Genomic DNA, 16,605 nt, shown 5'->3' with positions numbered 1-16,605 from the left:
TTTAATCAGTGACCTCATGAAAAGGATTGCTGTTATTTATTTACTTATTCCAATGGGGACCTCAAGCTACATGCATCATTTTCTTCTCCTACATTTTATCCTCACAGAAACCCCATGAGATAGGTTAAACTTAGAATGTGTGTGATCCAAGGTCATCGAGCAAGTGTCAATGGCAGTGGGAATTCAAACTACGGTGTTGGAAGTGGACTATTCTTTGGTTACCACTTGTTGGAATTCCTGTTACCAGTTTTGTTGAACTCCTTGCCACTTATTTTGGACGAATAAAACAGGAAAAGGGAAAGAAATGAAGGAATTGCCCTGCCCAACTGCATAAGATTCCACCTTTAGCATGCCGTGAGAGAGTGCGGTATAAGCTTTTACCTTAAAATCCTGAAGGAAGCATCAAGGAAATGCAGGGACATTGGATAGAGACTAAAAATAAGTTTACTTGTTTTTATTAACATTAACATTACATATATATATAATACTCATTGGCCTGGTCTCTCACTGGATGAGGGCCATAGAACTTAAGCAGTTACAGAGCAGTTCAGTTCTTACATGCTGCTAAAACAAAGCCATTGTAATGCAAAGCAAACTGCAATGGAGACAAGACAACAAAGCAAAGAAGCAATGTGACGATGTGACTCTGAGGGCCATTCTGCACCGGGATCCATGTTGCAAATTGTTTGCAGAACAAAAAATCGCCATTTTAAATAGTGGAATTCATCATTATGCATACCTGCCTTTGTAGTGGAATCCAGTTGCGTTTCTATCGTTTCCCACAGGTTTCCAGTCTCGGCAAAAATCGCTAGCCAGGAAGCGATATTGCCGAGCTGTGTCCCGCCCCTGGCCGTCAAGCAACCAATGGGCGGCCGTTATCATGCTCCCAAACAGCCCCTTTCCCTTTAAGGAAGGTTTTTTTAAAAAAAACACACATGTTGCAACGAATCTGCGTTGATTCGTTGCAACGGAGAGACCCATCCAGCTAGCAGGTGGTGTTTGAGCTGCCGTTTCATCGTTGCCACGCTCCCCCCGAGTGAAAAAAAAATACCCGCCCCTCACAGGCGCGATTTTCGGCCAAAAATAGTGTGAAAAATAAAGGGAAAATAAACCAGCAAACAGGCCTCTGTGTTGCTTGTGCTTGGTGACTTTAAACAGAGAGACTGCAGCCGGGGAAGCCTCACTGGGTAAACGAAGGCTTGCCGGTGTGTTGATCTCCGCTCGCTTGGAGAAAAAAAAATGGCGATCGCTTCGCCGGAAGATCAGAGGAGAGAGCCAGGGTGAGGGACTTTGCAGAAACTGCAACAATGGTAACGCACAGAACATTTCCGCTAGTGTTGCAGATTGGTTGCAGCAGTGTAGCACTTTCCGGAGGGTGAATCCACTTTTTGGGATTTCCCTGAAAGCGTTACAACGAAGCACTTTTTGCGGATTGGTTTCAGGAGTGTTGCAGATTGTCAACGTTGTGCATAACGGCAAAACTGTAGCGATTTCAATTAGTAACCATTGTGCTATTTTGGACGAATGCGGAATGGCCCTGAAACTCTGCCTGAGCATACAAAGGCTCAGCTCCTCTTCTAGTCTGAAGAGGAAGTAGGCAGTCCCACTTGGAACAAAGACCCCTGATCCTCCCAGAAACAAAACCAATCTAACTGGTTTCTTGGTATGGTCTGCAATACTTGAGCGGCAGCCAGGCAACTCTCCTGAGCATATGACCAGGACGCTGCAGTGTAGAAAGGCCAGCTCTTCAGTGGAGGCCCTGGACCAAATAACTCGCTGATTGCATTTCAGCACAGGGCCTCCCATATCATAGTCCAAGGGTGGCCAAACTGTGGCTCTCCAGATGTTCATGGACTACAATTACCAAGAGCCCTTGTAAGCAACCATAGTCTATCACAATGGCTACAGTACACTGACTCTTTGGAAGCTATGACATTCCTCTAGTAATTCCTACAGTAGACTTACATCACTTCCAGGTTTTCCTCCAAAAGTTTCCTTCTACTGGCTGTTGGAGGAGTGGTGGGAAACAAGAGCCATGACAGGGAGATAGCATGCCCAGGCAGGGACTTGGTAAGCCTAACTTCAGAGAATTTTGGGGCTTGGGGCAGTGACACCCAACAGTTCGTGACTGTTTCTTAACAAAAAGCCTGTGCCAAACCAAATGGTAACCATGTATGATTGAATTCCAGATGATACAGTTGGTTTTGCATGTACTATAAATGCTTGGCTACTCTTGTATATAATCAGACTCAAGTTTCAAAAAGATTCACTGTTGGGTCTTTACTACACAAAACCGTATTTTCTGTGGTGGTTATTGCATTTCTGATATATATGACCAAGGTGTTGCAGAGCATTGGTTGGGGAGGCATTCATCACATCTCATGCACCTCCATTTATCATGAACTTTCTCCCAGAGAAGGAACAGGTAAAGATATATTTCACTGATATATTTTTAATACGTATGGCTGTTCGCACTGCTACAGTTTCCAAAGTTCACATGACAAATATCATGATCATTAATTGCATGAGCATCTTGTACCTTCTGGACCAAATTCTAAGTACCTGATGGACCACTTGTGCCCATAGGTATTTGCTTGTGTTCTGAGGTAACTCATAAAGAGCTCTGTTATGAGGATCTGCATTATTGCAGGCATATCTAATGATGGTACTATGAAAGTCCATTTGATAGCAGCCCCTAAATTCTTCCCCAGTAACTTTATCTTCATCCTCACTGCGGGCCTTCCAGCAAATTTTGTTTCAGGCCTTCCCTGGGTCTTATATATTTAGCAATTTTGTTTTGTTATAGGGGCAGTTTAAATTTTGTCAAATGGGAACCCAACATGAAAGAGAGCTGTACAAAAAAAGTTTCACAGATAGAAGGAAAGGAGAATCAATGGAAAGTACCCCTCCCAATTATGGAAATAGTGGTGACTTTCCTTTAATGGTGTGGTCTAGAATCTTCTATAGCAGTGGTCACCAACCTTTTTATCACTGGGGACTGGTCAACGCATGACAATTTTACTGAGGCCTGGTCTTTTACTGAGGGACGTCACCACCGCCTGAGCCCCTGCTCCGCTTGCTTTCTTGCTGGCACCCCTGACTTCCCGCCACCCACTAGGGGGTGCTGACAGCAGCAGCTGCACAGTGCTACACCGAGGGGGAGCTCCAGCCATGGCGGCTGCCAAAGAGCACCAAAGGTGAGCTGGCGGCAGAGTGCAGGAGAGCCCCCAAGGCAGCAGCTGGGGAGGAGGATGAGGAGAAGCCACGTCCAGGTACCAACTGAACTGACTGGTCCTGGCCCACGGACTGGGGGTTGGAGACAGCTGTTCTATAGCATTCAGATTTTTAACCTACTGCCCCAATGTAGGGTTGCCACATGATCAAGGAAAAGACAATCTAATTTTCTCTTCTGCCCTTCACAGCAATTTGATCTAAAGAAATCAGCAGGTCAGTCTCCTTGAGGCTGTAATCTCAGAACTTTTTCCTGGGAGTAAGCCCCATTGAATAAAATGGGACTTACTTCCAAGTAGACCACTAAATATGCATAGAGTGACACAGCCTCTATTTACTTGCATTGTAGAAAAACTGCACAGATTGTCTTTATGTTAAAGAAGAAAGAAGAAAAGTTGGTTGTTATACCCTGCTTTTTGCTACCTGAAGGCATATTAGTGGCTTACAATTTCCTTTCCTTCCTCTCCCCACAACAGATAGCCTGTGAGGCTGAGAGAGATCTGACAGAAACTGCTCCATAAGAGTAGTTATTTCAGGACTGCGACTAGCCAAAAGTCACTCAACTGTCTATATGTGGAGGACTGGGAAATCAAACCTGGTTCTCCAGATTAGAAGCCATCACTTTTAACCACTACACAAAGTTGGTTTTTAAAAAGTTACAAAGCAATTAGTTTATAAATGGAGAGAAAACGAGCTAAGATGAATTATTGGCACCAACAATGGTTGGTCTTGAGGCACACAAATGCCTTGAAAAACACATCCGAGTGGCCAGTTGCCTTGGCTCAGCTGTGTTCTGTTTGTGTTATTCTGTGGTTGGCCAGCCAGTATCTTTTGTTTGTTTTGCTGTCAGCTCTTGCAGCACGTGCTCCTTCTAATTATTTATACCTGGGGCAGGTCCCTCTGCCCTTGACACGACTGATGAGGTGACCTCTTTCAAGGCTGTTTATGGCGGCCTTCTCAGCCCCCTTCTTGTGGTTATGGGCCTGTCTCTGCCCACTGTGTGAGACAGGATGTTGGACTACATGGACCACTAGTCTGATCCAGCATGGTTCTTCTTATATTTATGATCTCAATTTCCAGTACCAAATGCCCCCCCAAAAAATGTTTATTGCTTCTCTAATACATTAATTGGTTTAATTGTTAATGTTTTGCTGATTTTTAATGTTTATATTGTTTTAACTCTATGGATTATTATGTATGTATACTGCCCTGATGAGCCTCTTGTGGCGCAGAGTGGTAAGGCAGCCGTCTTAATGCTCTGCCCATGAGGCTGGGAGTTCAATCCCAGCAGCCGGCTCAAGGTTGACTTAGCCTTCCATCCTTCCGAGGTCGGTAAAATGAGTACCCAGCTTGCTGGGGGGTAAACGGTAATGACTGGGGAAGGCACTGGCAAACCACCCCGTATTGTCTGCCATGAAAACGCTAGAGGACGTCACCCCAAGGGTCAGACATGACTCGGTGCTTGCACAGGGGATACCTTTACCTTTATACCTCCCTGACTCAGTCTCGGAAGGGCGGTCTAAAAATTTAATAAATAATAATATCACTTATATTACACTTGACCATTGTCAATATTGACAAAAATCAGCAAGAACACCTTCAGTGTTCTTTTCCCAGTGGTGGTAGTTATGTTTATATGTGAAATTCAAATCTCTCTCTCTCTCTCTCTCTCTCTCTCTCTCTCTCTGTTTTATATATTCTTACCTAATATGAAAATGCCACCCATTCCTAGAATCAGGCCATATATACACATTGTAGTTACCTGAATGGTCACATTGTCTGCTGTCTGAACTACACTCCTGTCCTTGATTCACTGCCTCTAATTATTTTTGTTTTAACATTTGTCCCTGGTTTTGCAGTCATTCCATTTAAAGAGAAGGTGCTGTCTGCTGAGAGGTGTCTCATCAAGGGATGGGCAATCAAACAAAAACTCAAGTTTGGGGGATGGGTGGAAATGGAACAAACAATATTGTCTGGCTGCTGCTGTTCATGTTTTCTGTTCCCAGCGTTTGCTCTTGCAGAAACCAGAGGAACTGCTCATTAGCTTAGTTTGCAGGGCTGGGTTGCTGAATGAGTGAGTGGACGAATGCCTTGTAAAGAGGGAGTGACACAGGAAACCGCCTGGAAATCAGTGAAGTAGAAACACATTCAAAGTATACATACTTATCATTTCCTGTGGGCTATGTGTCACCTGGGTGCTCAAGTCGCTGAAAATATTTGTGTGGGTGGCTCCGTCTGTGCATCAGGTTCAGGAAGGCAGAAAAGGGACCTGGAGAGCCACCCGTTCCTCTGAGATGCTGTGAGACAGCACAGGGCTTGGCCATAAATTTCATTGCATTGCTGCAGTGCACCGAGAAATGAGTGAGGAAATATCTGATTAAAGTGTGCATTGCTGCTGAGGCAACCGAATGTTGCCATAGCAATCTAGATGAAATGTGCAAGGAGTGAGATAATTAAATCTAACCCCTTTAGAAGTTTTTGACAGTCAATGCACTGCCAATAAGAGGAAAAGAAAAAAGTTATCGCCTGTATTAAAGATAAAACCTGTTCCTTGTGAAAGTACTTCTTGTTGATGTTTTGTTTTCCCGTTTTTGCTAAATACATTGCTTCAGGTGCTTTATTTGAATGTTCCTTTTAATAATCGGATGCTGTTTTGACCTTGGCCTGTAACTGCCAAGAGCTTGAGCTGGTTTATTGTTCCGTGGAAACTGCTACACAAAATATCCCTCTCTTTCCTCCCCCCCCCCACCCCTTTCAACTTTCCTTCTTTCCTTACAGTACAGTAAAACCAGGTTGCCATGACTTAGATTATGATTCAATAATATCTAGAACGTGCTGCCCTCTTCAGGAACCAACGATTAAAAAAAGACTTTTGAACATGTTTATTGATTCAGGAAATGTGTTGAACAAATGTGACCTTATCAGATTCAACGTTCAATAGCAGCATTCTTAGGCTAGCATAGCATTACATTTTGGTGTGGTTTTTTTTTAACTAACATTCCAGAAACAGCATCTAAGAATGTCACAGTAGGACTATACTAACAGTTATGGAAAATAATAGTCAGACTTGTGTAATAATTCTCCATAACCAATTCTACAGATGTCAGCACATCGAGACATCCTCAAAAACCATCAAACAGGACTTAACAAAAGAGATATCCAGCCAACTTGATGTCGTGGTTAGGAGTACCAAGTTCTAATCTACTGAGCCAGGTTTGATTCTGTGCTCTTTCACATGCAGCCAGCTGGGTGATTTTGGGCTCACCACAGCACTGAGAAAGTTGTTCTGACCGAGCAGTGATATCAGGGCTCTCTCAGCCTCACCTATCTCACAAGGTGCATGTTGTGGGAAGATGAAAGGGAAGGCCATTGTAAGCCACTTTGAGACTCCTTTGGGTAGAGAAATGAACCAATAATAATAATTATTATTATTGTCATATAGTCCCAAATAACAGAAGTACTTTCAACTGAATAAGTTATTTTATTTTTTTTAACGTATTATATATATTGGAGTTGTAAGCAGTCAGGCCCCTCCTCTCACTGAGGGGCAGTTTATAGCTGGAAAATCATAAACACCCTTCAATAAAATAAGTGTAATACACTGCCTGGCCCAAAAAGACACAGAAATGGATGTCAGCCAGAGGCAAGACTGAACAAGTAGTTTAGAAATGTGAGAAAGAATAGCTGGCTAGCTAATGACCTCCTCCTCACCCTAGAAGCTTAAACTTTGTTCCAGTCAGTGAGGATTTCAAAATCATCACTAGGGTGACAGGCTCTAAGCCCTGTGATTGGCTTCCACAGCTGAGTGGAAGATATTATAGTGGCTGTGGTCAGGAGGGAGTTTAGCTCAGTTGGAGTCTGTATCTGACAGAATCTGATACTGACTGATCCTGAGCTGATAGACTCCTCTAAGGAGAAACTCTGGTGAGAGAGCAGTGTCTATTGAGAGTTATTCCACACAATGTCTGGATTACTAGAGCAGTTATTTGACAGAGAGAATTTGGGTAGTCAGGTGGTTACTTCCAAATTAGGCCAAAGTGGAAGGTTAATCCTTCCAAGGAAGAGAAGGATGAACTCTGCCTAGTTAAGGAAGAGAAAATCAGAGTTGTATTTCCAAAGATACATGTTTGGGAGAAAGATTTCAGTTATCACAGAAGGCAATGTAATATTGGTACAGGCTAGGAACCAAGGAGAATTCAGGGGAATTCTCTATATTAAAAGATCTCAGGTTTGAACATCCCATTCCCAATATGCTGGGTTCTTCCTCTTTCTGTTTTGCTGCTGTCTCTGTGGACATTATTTTGGTAATTATAGCCTTTCATGAAATTGTTTTCCCTCTATTCCCTCTGATATCCTCTTAGACAGTGGTCTCCAACCTTTTTATCACTGGGGACCGGTCAACGCTTGACAATTTTACTGAGCCCTGGGGGAGGGTAGTCTTTTGCTGAGGGACATTGCCACTGCCACCTGAGCCCCTGCTACACTTGCTTTCCCACCAGCGCCCCTGACTTCCCACCGCCCACTGGGGGCACTATCATCAGAAGCTGTGCAGTGCCATGCCAAGGGGGAGCCCCAGCCATGGCAGCCTTTGGCGAGCACCAAAGGTGAGCCAGTGGCAGAGTGGCAGGGCAGCCCCCGAGGCAGCAGCCAGGGAGGAGGACAAGGAGGAGCCACGGCCCAGTACCAACTGATCTAGAGACTGGTACTGGTCCCCGGATCGGAGGTTGGGGACCACTGCTCTTAGATATATGTTCTCATTGAATTTGTATGTATGCTTTATCTTTTTATTTCCCTTTTAATAAAATAACCTTTCTGGTTGAATATCAGTTTGATAAATTGTGAGAATTCTTCTAAGAGAAAAATCCCTATAAACATTGGTGGAGAATCCCAGTAGCCCCCTCTTGCATTGTTTCCTTTAAAGCTAATTTCCCCCAACTAATTTAGAGACTGACTCTTTGGGTAATAAAGTTGGATTGTTATGTTACCAGCACAGTATCACTATTATTTTAACATGGTTGAATTATCCACCCCATCAATAACAACAGAAACCTCACTGATGGTGGTCTATATCATGGGGGCTGTGTCCACTACAAATGCAGAGCTTTCATATTAGTTTTGGAATAACCATATAGGAATTTTGTGTACATCAGCCACCCTTTCCTTTGCATTTCCCACTGTCATATCACTGGAGAGCTTTGTGAGCACTCTTTAAAATTGGTAATTGCTGTTTTGCTGTTTATTTTGCAGAGATGTGGGAAATGTGCATCTTTTCCCCTTATGCCTTCACATCAAAAGGACTAGATACATCTGGAAATGTAGAGGAACCAGTAAAATGAAAATAGATTATTATAACATTATTGTGCTGTACCAATTAAAAGTCCTCAAAATGTTTTCCAATGCATGGACAAGGGGAATGGTGATTGCAAGTAGTTGACAGAGGGAAAATGACTTGACATGGGTATGGCCTTTGAAAATGTGAACTTTCCCATCCTGCCAGCTAGCTAATGTACTTAGATTTCATTATCTTTTAAGATACATCATACCAAGCAAAATAGATGCTTAGAGGATGGTACCATGGGAATGCTCCAAGCCAAGGTAGAGAAAAACCTGTGTGGCTGCAGCCCAGCACTTGAAGTAATCGAGTTATCTGACTTTTTCAAATGTTACCATTACAGGAAATGTGTGACTACATAACTATGCCACATAAGAATAGTGAAGGAGGTTTCATGGGACTGGGCATATTAAACTGGCTAAACTGATAATGTACCAGTTGCAAAGTACAATGCAAAATGCAGTGAGGGAAGCAGCTGCTTGGACAACCCAGAGAACAGGTGATGATTAGACAATGATAGTTGTGTAAGTCTTCCTTGGAGTCCTTGGAATTTGGGTGTTTTAACCACACCTGTACACATAATATTTATTACTTCCTGCTGTATCACTATCTGTCCCAATTTCCATTTCTTAACATCACCTTCTGATTCCTCTTTCTGTCACAGTACATTCTCATGGGTGTTGAGTTTGAACAGTAACTTTAGATTTTTCTGAACTGAACTGTGATTTCTAAATTACAGCTTAAAGATCCCAGGTCTTAGGTTTGTTCTTAAATAGAAGTTCAAATTCTTTCTGACTTAGGAGCCTACTTTAGTAGAAATGCTAGAATTCTGGGCTTGGGTATTATGAAAATCCAAGATCAAATTCCTGGGTGGCCATGAAACTCAATGGGCAATCATGGGTATTTATCTCTCAGTATTGATGGAAACATAAGGCAATTCTATATCCACAGGTTTCTCAACTAGTGCTTTGTAAAACCCTTGGGGTTTTCTGAATTGTTGGAAGTTAATGGCTTTTAAAAGAAAAAATTAAATTTGTTAAACATTTATTGGGTGGTATGACCATAAATGGCAAATGAAGTTGAGAAAGGCTGGTCTAATGCATTCTTTATATAATTCCACATAAAATCCTTTACCATCCTTCTGACAATGTGACTAGCCTCTGATTGGCTGTCACTGGGGGACATCCCCCCAATAGGGCAATGACAGTCCCCATATGAGGACCAATCAGAGGCCCTTCCCTGTCCCTCTGCTTCTCTTCCTCCATGACACTTCCTGGGACTCGCTGTGAGAAGGAAAAGCAACCAGGAGGTAAACCCGGGAGCTGGCTGCCAAGAGGGTGGGGAAGGCCATCTGGCTGTCCTCCATGGCAGCTGTGCCATGCAATCAAGCCTCCTGACTGCAGGGAGAGCTCAGGGGCAGGGAAGACCATCCAGACACACTCTTCAGCAGCCACTTGATGTGCTCAAGCCTCCTGGCCATGGGGAAAGCTCAGAGGGGCCATCCAGTCCAGCTTGCCACTTGGTCCTCCCTGCTCTGCAAAAGCAAGAGTGCAAAGGTGGTGGGCAGAGGGCAGCAATATAACTGTGGGAAAGTAATCTGTGCTAAAGGGTGTGTGTGTGTGAATTCACTTACTAAATCATTAGTAAAAGTATGAAATACCTAATTCAGTGAGGATTCAGTAGAGAGCCTAACTCAGTAGAACATTACATTGTAAACTACATATCAAGTCAACAGTCAGTAATATCAAGTCAGTAGGCTAAAAAAATAAATGCATGGAATACCGAGATAGAACAGACAGTAGTAATAGCAATACATCTTACACTGAAGTAGAGCCTCTTGTGGCACAGGGTGGTAAGGCAGCCAACAGGCTGTCTGAAGCTCTGACCATGAGGCTGGGAGTTTGATCCTAGCAGCCGGCTCAAGGTTGACTCAGCCTTCCATCCTTCCGAGGTCGGTAAAATGTGTACCCAGCTTGCTGGGGGGTAAAACGGTAATGACTGGGGAAGGCACTGGCAAACCACCCTGTATTGAGTCTGCCAAGAAAATGCTAGAGGGCGTCACCCCAAGGGTCAGACATGACCCAGTTCTTGCACAGGGAATACCTTTACCTTTACCTTACACTGAAAGACAGTTGAAGGTACACTGCAAAGGTAATTTATTTTGCATTTTTCAATTTATTGTATTTAGGCTTCTATTAGGCTACTTTGTCTCTCACAACTGAACAGTGATTTGAACCTGGGTTTCTGATCTCCATTGCCTAAAGAGATGTGAAATATTCTGTATTAAAATACTGTTCTTTGAGGTTTTTGCGGGGTTGCTGATCCTCTTTGTTTAATAGCTTGAAACCCTGTGGACAGGGGTGTAATAACTAAAAGTATTTCTTTGCTTTCCAGGGTATTTATAGCACAATGATAAATGTAATCTCTCTCAGAAAGGTAAGTAGAAAACTATTTTCTACATATGATCCAAATAAATACAAAAGAGAACAAGCAAATTGTAATTTCCAAATAATGAAAATTCACTTAAAATAAATGTGCAACAATAGTTTAGTTGTAAATATCCAAATATTTAAATCCTATAAAGCCATCATTAAAAGTTCTAGTTTGTTTCTTCTTCTTCTTCTTCTTCTTCTTCCTCAAGATTGTGGATGCTGTTTCTAAAGAAACATAGAGATTTGCCATCTCTGCTGGAAATGCTTTGGAAACCTGTGGTGCTCACCAATGTGCTTTGCTGCATAATTTATTGTAATATATACATATCCACACACATAAATATGGTGTATGTTCTATCAGCAGAGAGTGGAATTGTATCTCTTCCTTAGATTGAGAGCAGGTTAGTCCTATATAATGTTTTACTGTGTTGAACTGCATAAAAATTGATCTTTATTTATGTTCCACCTGGGTTTTGTCGCATACGTGAATTTAAAATGTTATATTTTCTGAAAATAGACACTACAGCTTTGGCAAGAGCTGCCTGCTACCATGTTGTTTAAAAAAATCTTCTACAATTTGGAAAAGGCAATATTTATTTTACCCTTTGATCATAATATCTTTGCAATCAAATAGAATGAAAAAAAATTCATCATATTGTACATGTAAAGGTCATCCTAAAATAAGGCTTCGGAGAAAAGTAGCCCAAATCAGATAACACAATTGTTAAGGAGAGAACACTGATTCCCCTCCCCCCATCCATCCACCCACCCACTCACCCACCCACTCACAATCATCAGGCCTTTTAAAATTTTCCTCAAAGATTTGGTTTGAAACAAATATAAAGTCATCATACAGGGGGAAATAATGCTAGAAAACAGTTCCCTCTAAAAAGGTATCCCCTGTGCAAGCACCAGGTCATGTCTGACCCTTGGGGTGACGCCCTCTAGCGTTTTCATGGCAGACTCAATATGGGGTGGTTTGCCAGTGCCTTCCCCAGTCATTACCGTTTACCCCCCAGCAAGCTGGGTACTTATTTTACCGACCTTGGAAGGATGGAAGGCTGAGTCAACCTTGAGCCAGCTGTTGGGATTGAACTCCCAGCCTCATGGGCAGAGCATTCAGACTGCATGTCTGCTGCCTTACCACTCTGCGCCACAAGAGGCTCCCTCTAGTTATAGATAAAAACTGCTCTTTCTAATCCTAGAAAAAATTTGCTTTCTAAAAAGGTGACTATTTAATGCAAAAGAGCATTAAAATGACAGATTTCATATGAGTGCCAAACTTTATGTTGTAACTAGGAGCCAAGCCCATTGTATTCAGTAATGCAACTGGTGCTAGACTGGGGGGGGGGTGGAAGAACTCTGTGGATGGCCTCTCCTTCACCCTAGGATCTGGAAGGGCTGCATGCTGGAGGCCCCCAGGAAAGGAACTCACCAGCAGGGGCAGCTCTCATGCAGCAGGGATCTGCAGCCTCTGAGCCTTGGAGGAAAGTAGAAGGAGGAGGGGATGGCCAGAGGTGGGAGACAGAAAGTGATTGGATGGCTGCTGGACAGACAGGCAAGACAGTTGGAGGAGGAGGCACTCAGGGGTGGGACAGCTATCCTGAGTGGGTGTTAAGTGCTGAGTGGCACTTAAAGCCATGAGATCCTGCGGGCTGATCCTGCGTTGAGCAGGGGGTTGGACTAGATGGCCTGTATAGCCCCTTCCAACTCTATGATTCTATACCCACTCTTCCTCCAAAGCCTTACCAGAATTACATTATGTGGGACAGATTGTTGCTTTTCTACAAAAACAGAGGTAGAATAGAATATCAGAAAATCTGTAAGGAGTCACCCAGTTTTGAAATAACTTTTGAATATGATATTGAAGCAAAAGTTACCCTATCATTTTAAGTGTGGACTTGATGTGAGAACTCCTACTGGGATCTGGACAGACTTCTTGTTGTTTCCTTGTAGCTATGGTGCTTCCACATGGCAGGTTTTCCTGCATCAGTTGCCTAGGCAGCAGCCCCACATATATATACCCTACTACCAAGATTTTAAAATATTTTTAAGGTCCCCGATTTAACATCTGGGCACCCCATCTAGGGTGGCTGTTGAGGGAAGATAGAGTTTCTACAAATCTTGTTGTTCTGTTGGGGTTTTTGTTATTATAGGGTTTTAAGGGGGATTATGGTTGTATTGAGAGCCATCACAAGTCCTCGAGAGGTGGCAGTGTAGAAATCGAATAATACATTAATAAATTAAATAAATAAAATCCACAATTGAGTATTGTTCTATCATTTCAGATATATAAAACCTGTGTAAAGTTCTCTGAATTCCTAGTTTTTGATAATAATAAAGTCCCTAGTCCCTTTATTGTAGATATGCCTTTCTCATTAACTCCACAAGGAAAAGAGTTTGTAAAGCGCTAAGAAGTAAAGAGGAAAAAAAGAGAGAAAGCAAGCTTCTCTGCCCCAACAGAGATCCCAACATGCCCATGAACCTCAGGATACCTACCACTGTCTTCCCTATGCTGACCTGCTCTTTGAGCCTTAGGGGGAAATTCAATATGGCCTGAATGGAACAGAAATTAAACATGGCTTCTTACAATACTCCCTACCAGCAGAATGAACTAGCAAAATGCAGGGCTTATCTCAGGCAGACAAATCACAGCCATGTACTTGGCCATAGACATACACTTATGAGTATCACAAGCTTTCCCATGTATGAGTACATGGAACAAATCATTCTCAAATCAAACAGCAGGGCAAAGATCTGATCCTACTTTCAATGGACCTATTTTGTGATATTCTACCACTGCAATAGCAAACACTAGATATCCCCCTTCCCTGATAACTATTGCATGGTGGAGTCTACTACTCTTTCTCAAACTATCTAGAAAAGTCCATGCAAGCTCGGCAAGCTTGGAATTCCTTGGAATAGAGCCTAATCAAGCATGCTTGATTTCAGGTAGTTTAATCAACCAGGGCCTGCCAAGAGTCTATGACTATAAGTCTGAGTTGCTTTAGAGCCTAAGAAGCCAGGCAGTTCTTTTGTCTATGTTTGTTATTTACCCAGCATGACTTTTTCCAGTCTTGGACTTCAAAACAATTTGAATACTGTCTAGGAATCCATAATTATTCATGTTTATCCTTTGTATGTCTCACTGCAATTCTAAACTACCCTTCAGGGTCAAACTAGATGTGATTTTTTATAAAGAGTTAGATATGCATCCCCCACCCCAATTCTGTCCATAACTATACAGCAGCTGCAAGGAGAATCAGTTTAAACATACACATGAGTTCAACTGGGCTCAGAATGCCACTGTATGGGAAGGAGGCAGTCTGAGACTGAACAAAAGGGAATATTTTAAACTGTGTTTAAGGTATTAATTAGACTGGTTCTTTTGATGTAATTTTTAAAATAAGTAAATATTTCCATCCCTATTCCTCTTAGTCATTTGTCTTGACTTGTGTGACTACTAGAAGTGCAATCCTAAGACATTTTCCTGGGAGTCTGCCTTACTAAGAAAAAAAGGACTTACTTCTAAAGTAGACCTGCTTAGGACTGCTCCCTCAGACACCTGTTCTCTGAGCCACACAAGTGCGTGTGAGACTGTGTGGGTTGCTTTCCCTTCTAACTGAACTACTGCAAGCTCTCACAGGCTCCCATGGGCACCTTCTTCAAGCACTTCCAAGACAAAAAGTGAAGGGTCAAAAAATGTGTAACAAAGATTATGGATCTAATCTCTATCCCTCTATTAAAAGTAAATGTTATGCATGCGTAGCAGTGGTTCAGATCAGAGCCATTTAGAGGGACAAGAAAGAATTTATCCCTTAACTTCCACCCATGTTTGTTGGTCAGAACTGGGTTACATATGAATTTATTCATATTTTAAAGGAAATGTATCCTTTAAAATCTCTGTTTAAACTGACAACAGTATGATGGGCCTAATTTCAATAAATGGAATTGAGCAGGAACTGAATCCACTCTCCTTCCTTTCCTTATGGCCCTGATATGAATCCTTTAAAAGAGAGCTCTTCCACCAAGTCTATGGTTGAGGCTGGGGTCTGCGAGGTAGAGCGTGCCCCCCTGGGGAGAGGGTCCGAACTAGACATCACTCCCTCCATTCTCTATCGCCTTGGTAGATGGGGGATTGGGACTTGTTGCCACCATGTTGGGAATTTTTTTAATGTCTTTTAGGGGGGTTTAATTGGGGTTTTTAAGACTGCTGTTACCCGCCATGAGCCTATCTAGGGAGTGGCGGGAAATAAATCAAATAATAATAATAATAAAATAATAATATATATGTTTTTTTACAGCCTGAGAGATTTCTGTGATTTCAGTCAAAACTGTTTGTCTCTATGTTTCTTATGTCTGCCTGTACCTAATAATAAAATACTGTCCAGGTTTTTCTGCCCTGTAGTTCTAAAGCTCTCCCAGGTTAGGCCTTAGATCCATGTGCTGTTCGTTTCAGGTGATGATTTTTACCTCTCTTACTGTTTTACATGTCATGCATTCCAGGGCAAGCCACAGGAACAGAAAAACTGGATGTGTGAGCAACAGTTATTTAAACAAAGAGAGGTGTGTCCACATGAAGAAGCTCATTCTAGAGAAAGGGAAGGAAGTTGGGTTGAACTGCTCACTCCCTCTTATTGTTTTCTACAAATCCTGGAACAAGAAAGTAACGGGAGCAGGGCTTGAACTGCAACTCTGCTTCATCACTGGTGCCATAAATATTATTTGTTAAGTATTTACATCCTGCTAAGAACTGTGCAGCCATAACACCAAGCACTAACTCAAGTTACATTCTAAAAAGCAAGAGACGGGGTAGAATGACACACTCTAAGTGAAACATGAGATCACCATCCTTGAATCACCTATGTGATATTAGGGTTAATGTGCATTTTGAGGAGAAAATCAACAGCTGGAATAGATTTAGTTGTGGACAGAAACTCATGTTGTTTCTTTAAGCACGTGTTCTGTAACCCACACTTACCACAATAACACAAATGTGAGAATGGATGGGATGCTTAGCTCTATCCCATGACTGCTACTTCTTCTGAGTCCAAAACCATGTTTCATGAGTTTCAGAATACCCATTTGAAGAGAGAATGCACAGTTCCTTTAAATTTAAAAGTTTTAATGATCAGCAGGCATGGCCTCTATGGACCAGCTGGAACATGTTTCCTCTCCCTGCCCTGCTTCTACTGTATGCAGTGCTTCAAAAATATGCTTTAATTTCTTTTTGTAATTTATGATTTTCCAATAATATGGGATTTTAGATTAGAAAAGAGATGACTAAGGGAGGCCATGACAGAGGTTTATAAAATCATACATGGGGTGGAAAAGATAATTTTATCTCCCTCTCCGAAAATACTAGAACTTGAGAGAATCCAATGAGATTCTCATAGATTCAAGATGGACAAAAGGAAATACTTCTTTACACAGAGAGTGATTAAAATGTGGAATTTGCTGCCAGTGGATATAGTAATGGGAACTTGTATAGATGAAAGGCTTTGAAGGAGGATTGCAGAGATACATAGAGGATAGGTTTGTCTGTAACTATTAGGCATGAAGACTAAAGAGAACCTCTATACATGGAGGCAATAAATAGGTAACCAGTAG

General features: G+C 42.2%; 1 long non-coding RNA gene and 1 other non-coding gene across 2 annotated transcripts in view; one reads left to right on the top strand and one right to left on the bottom strand.

The window, feature by feature from the left end:
- The window catches only part of LOC143835499 (uncharacterized), a 441,550-nt gene extending 430,189 nt beyond the window's left edge, over positions 1–11,361 (top strand). The window contains exons 6-7 of the long non-coding RNA XR_013230177.1: positions 10,958–10,999; positions 11,205–11,361. This is a non-coding gene — a long non-coding RNA (uncharacterized LOC143835499). The remainder of the gene's footprint in view (positions 1–10,957; positions 11,000–11,204) is intronic.
- LOC143836943 (U8 small nucleolar RNA) lies at positions 2,321–2,448 on the bottom strand. Its single transcript, XR_013230854.1, has one exon. It is a non-coding gene; the product is annotated as a U8 small nucleolar RNA (small nucleolar RNA).
- Positions 11,362–16,605: the final 5,244 nt, after the last annotated feature.

The sequence above is a fragment of the Paroedura picta genome, chromosome 4, assembly GCF_049243985.1.
Source record: "Paroedura picta isolate Pp20150507F chromosome 4, Ppicta_v3.0, whole genome shotgun sequence".
NCBI lineage: Eukaryota > Metazoa > Chordata > Lepidosauria > Squamata > Gekkonidae > Paroedura > Paroedura picta.
Note: the sequence above shows the minus strand (reverse complement) of the source record. Positions and strands in the feature narration are given on the sequence as shown.